Below are 5,178 nucleotides of genomic sequence, written 5' to 3' on the forward strand. Positions count from 1 at the left end.
GTCGCTCCCATACTCTGCTAATGACTGACTGTGAGACATTCATGTGATGAGCTGTGTAAGTCTGTGTTTGTCCAGCCAGGAACATCTCTATGGCTCTAAGACGTGAGCAGTATACACACATACATACATACAAGTATGTATATGAAGAGAAAGAGACAGATGTGAGAAAGAGTGAGAGACAGACAGAGAATGTACGGGAGTGAGAGAGAAAAGATGGAAGGGAGAGAGAGAGAGAGAGAGAGAGAGAGAGAGAGAGAGAGAGAGAGAGAGAGAGAGAGAGAGAGAGAGAGAGAGAGAGAGAGAGTTGCTAAACTTCAGTTAATCTCTGATCTGTCTTTTTATACAATTAAAATTATCATTGTGTATATGACTGCTTAACTAAATATAACTAACTACTGTCTGTATATTTTCTGTATAGTTCAAAGCACTTCTTGGACAGCATGGGCAACGTACTGATAAACGGGCACAGATTGCCTCCTACCTGTTACAACACGGCGCCGATAAAGGAGCCAAGAACCACATTGGTTTAACTCCTGTTGATATATGCACCGAAGAGAAGCTGAAGAAGGTGCTGCAAAATTTCACACAAATAAGGTATACAAGTTTGTTTCGTTTAATAAAGAACATTCATTTATTAATCTTCTACAGCTTTCCCTCAGTAGATCCTTTATATGTACCATCCCGCAGACAGGATAACATATGCCACAGTATTTGATATATCAGTCGAGGTGCACTGGCTGGAACGAGAAATAGCTCAATGGGCCGCCGACGGGCATATATCCTAACCCGACCACACATCGAGCGAGTGCTTTACCACTTGGCTACGTCCCGCAATTTAGTAGTATTAGTGGTGGTGGTAACAGTAGTAGTAGTGTGGTGGTGGTGGTAGTAGTAGTAGTACAGTAGTAGTAGTAACATAAATTGGTGAGGGTGGGGGTGATTAAAGAAAAGAGAATCGGAGCATAATAATATAAGGTCTTCTCCAGTCAGACAAATCTACTTTTAGCCTAATATCCCCCTTCCCCATGGCCCTTCCAAGGATCTTTTTGCCCTCGGGTCCAATCAACTACCGTACACACATCATGCTAAATAGTGCATACAAAGATGAAATCAATAAATACAGCGTGAATGGAAGCCGACATATTTGTCACTTGACATAGATAATGTTGTTTACACGGTGGCCGTGTATACACAGGGGCCGTGTATATAGCCCGTGTATATAGCCTCGGCCACCACACTTCATTAAAACAAATTCCGTACGGATTACATCTAGTATTTCTATTTTCTAGTTCACCACCAAGCAGCTCCACTGTGAATGCTACAGCTTCAGGTTTTGTTGAGGACGTCTTGTGTTCCAGTTGTTTGAGACAGAGGGCCAATGTCATCATTCTGCCCTGCTCTCACAAAACCTTGTGCAGGGCTTGCTGTCAGAACGTCAGACGATGCCCTGTGTGTGGAAACGACGCCAACAAAAAAATTGGAGAAGGTAAGAACAGCAGAGTTTGATTATCTAAATTTTTGATCTAGAATAATAAAGGGAAGTAGACAGGCAGGCAAACAGGCAAGCAGGTACTCAAGTAAGCAAACAGCCAGGCAGACAGGTTCTCAGGCAAGTAGACAAAGGGTCAGACAGACAGACAGACAGAAGACAGAAAGACTAGCGGGCAATTCTTAACCCTAACCCTAACCCTAATAATATTATACAATGATACATTAGTATGTCATTGAAATGTTCCTAATATACTTCAATATTTTTGTCATGGCAAGGTGCCCAATATACTGTTTCACAGTAGTGTGCCATGACAAAGTACCTAATATACCACAACATGTTATAACGTGTCATGCCAAGGCATTTGATAAATAACCTGATACATTAGTCTGCTGTTGAAAAGTGCCCGACATACTGTGGCACATTAGTGTACCATGACAAGGTGCCTATATATACTACAACATGATAGTGTGTCATGATATAGTGCCTAATATTCTTTAGCATGCTATTTTGGCAGGGAAAAGTACTTGATATTCTTGTGACATACTAGTGTACCATAACAAAGTACCTAATTCACTGTATTACATTAATGTGCCATAACAAGGTGCCAAATATTATGTGACATTTTATTGTGCCATCACAATATTCCTATTATTCTGTAACATGTTAGTATACCATGATAAGGTGCCTAATATACTACGACATATTAGAGTATCATGATAAGATGCCTAATATACTGTAATGCGTTAGTGTGATAAAAAGGTGCCTTATATTATGTTACATATTAGTGTACCATGACAAAGTGCCTAATGTACGGTAACATATTAGTGCACCATGACAAGGTTCCTAATGTACTGTAACATGTTAGTGTACCACAACAAGGTGCCGAATATACTTTACTACATTAGTATGACAAAGTACCTATTATACTGTGGCACATTATACTACAAAATACTAGAGTCCATAACAAGGTGCCTGATATACTGCAATACATTAGAATGACAAAGTACCTATTATACTGTGGCACATTATACTACAAAATACTAGAGTCCATAACAAAGTCTAGCATACTACCATACTTTCAAATTATAGAAAAGTTCCTCAAATGTTAATTGACTTGATTATTTTATTTCAGATGGCAACTTGATTGGAAATTAGTGTATCATTCAGTAAATGGAAGCGGAAGTGCATGATACTTTACTCGACGGCTAATATGTGCATTACGTCATAGACTGCGATTCAAGAATTTTACAATCAAGGAACATATTTATGCTCTTTTTGCGTACAATATATATATATATATATATATATATATATATATATAAAATATAAGATATTATATAAGAAAATATTTATACAAAATAATAAGAAGGCGTGAATCTATGGTTACTTAGTTTTAAATAGAGTTCTGCACACATATTATATTCTCCTTAACTATTTTATACCAACACCTTCCATTATGTCTGTAAATGGTTATATTATGTTATAACGTAGATAAGCTTATGAAAACGTGCCTATTAACCAAACCTCTTTGATATGCTTGGTAACAACTCAAGTAACAGTGCTAGTAGTTTGGTGCAGCACTGAGCAAAGGGACTATCCTGATTTTGTATCCTTTTAACATGTTTTTTTCTGGTGTCACCGGTAACAGTCGATCAAACTCGATCTATTGTTTTCTATATTTTCATTTCGGGCTAATGTTGCATTTCAAACCATTATTGTAAGTAAACATTTTTTAAAATGTATCTATGTGTTCATCTATAATGTGTTTGGTGTTTGCTATGTTTTTTATTCAAATAAAACAACGACCAAACTAATATCGAAAGAAACTAGGAGTCAGTTACACATTGCCTAATTTAAATTTTTTATGGAAAGTTGTGACTTTTTTTCCTGTGACGTTTTGTCCTGGGGTTTTTTAATGAGTTTTTACCTGTCAAATGAATCAGTTAATTTACAAGTTGACTGAAATAATTGATTCTCCAGAAGTCACGTGGCAAGAAAGTGCTGGAGCAAAATATTTTCTGAACCGGTAGAACACTAAAAAAATATCCTATTCTTTTAATCTTTCTTTTTTAACTTGTGGGTTATATTACTTTATATTAATGGTTACCTAAAATTGTAACGATTGTAGAGATGCTTTGGAGGGAGGGGTTATATATGTTAAATAACTTATTGCTGTGTGTGGATTTGGCTGCCCAGTCAAGCTTAAGGTTGTGCGCTGTCCGTCTGCAGTCATTAATACTAACAAAAGCAAAGAGTCTGCCACAGTACAACCGATCGCATTCAACACTTTTGATGTATTGTCAAATGATCATAGTTGACAACTCGTACCCTTGATAACTGTAAACTACATGTCTTGTTTTATGTGACACTAAACTAGAGCAGTTCGGTGATTAAAGGGGCATGCTTTGGTTTCTTTTAGCAGCTTGGGGATTAACACACACGTAATTACGTTTTGTCGTTAAATATAATAATATGTTTTAAATATTCATGTAATAAGTAAAGTTTGTTTTGTTTAACGACACTACTATAGTACATTGATTAATTAATTATGGACTATTGAATGTCAAACATTTGGTAAATTTGACACAGTCATCAAAAATAGTTCATATTTGTGAAAATGTAATCATGATTACTGGGCAGTGTAATCGCCATTGTAATCGATTAATATCATTTTCCTTGTAATCGTAATCGTAATCGTAATCATGACATTCTTAAGTAATCGTAATTGTAATAGATAAATATATATATATATATATATATATATATATATATATATATATATATATATATATATATATATATATATAGATAGATATAGGTATATATATTGATATAGGTATATAGATATAGGCAGATAGATAGATAGATAGATCGATAGATAGAGAAAGAGATATATAAATCTAAATGTTAAACATAAACTGACAGTATTACATAATTACGTGCGATATTAACGTAGTTACTTTGAACTCTGTTGAGGTATTAAAAATATAATCTCATAATTTCTTCTTTTATAGTAACATATGAAACCTGTCTAAACCGGATCATGGACCTAATGTTTATCCGATTTAGACAGAGTCCGGTGTTTAGAGGGTCCCGTTTTAGAAGTTAGAATCTCTGGGTGTATTAAACTCAGCCGATTTTGACAGGATTATGTTATGTTCAGGTTCCAGTTTAGACAGGAATATAATATCATAGTTTCTTCTAATTATTATGTGTGTGTATGTGTGTGTGTGTTCGTGTGTTTGTGTGTGTGTGTGTGTGTGTGTGTGTGTGTGTGTGTGTGTGTGTTCGTGTGTGTGTATTTGTGTTTGTGTGTACGTATGTGTAAGTGTGTGTATGTGTGTGTGTATGTATGTGTGTCTCTGTGTGTGTATGTGTAGCGGAAATGGGTTTGAATTATATAAGTGATGTAAGGGAAATAACTCTATTTGTATAAGTCTGTTATGTCATTATGTTATTATTATGTTATTGTTAAGTAATTAAAGTTGATTAGAGTAATTAACTAATTGGAGTAATGTTAAGTTTATAAATGGTAGTTATTAGTGGAGAAAGTAATTAGGTTGGGTTTGGTCTTGAATTATTAGTTGTTAATTATTGGTTTTAAATTATTTATAGTCTAAATACCACCATTGAGTTTTGTGTTAAGGAGTATATTAAGCTTAGCTTAGAGGGTTTAGTTTCGAGTT

At 35.1% G+C, this 5,178-nt stretch overlaps 1 long non-coding RNA gene across 1 annotated transcript; it reads left to right on the forward strand.

The window, feature by feature from the left end:
* Positions 1-333: 333 nt before the first annotated feature.
* On the forward strand, positions 334-4,193 carry LOC121390638. The gene is made up of 3 exons (XR_005960236.1): positions 334-594; positions 1,290-1,486; positions 2,625-4,193. It is a non-coding gene; the product is annotated as an uncharacterized LOC121390638 (long non-coding RNA).
* Positions 4,194-5,178: the final 985 nt, after the last annotated feature.

This window comes from Gigantopelta aegis, chromosome 15, assembly GCF_016097555.1.
Source record: "Gigantopelta aegis isolate Gae_Host chromosome 15, Gae_host_genome, whole genome shotgun sequence".
In the NCBI taxonomy this organism is placed as follows: Eukaryota; Metazoa; Mollusca; class Gastropoda; order Neomphalida; family Peltospiridae; genus Gigantopelta; species Gigantopelta aegis.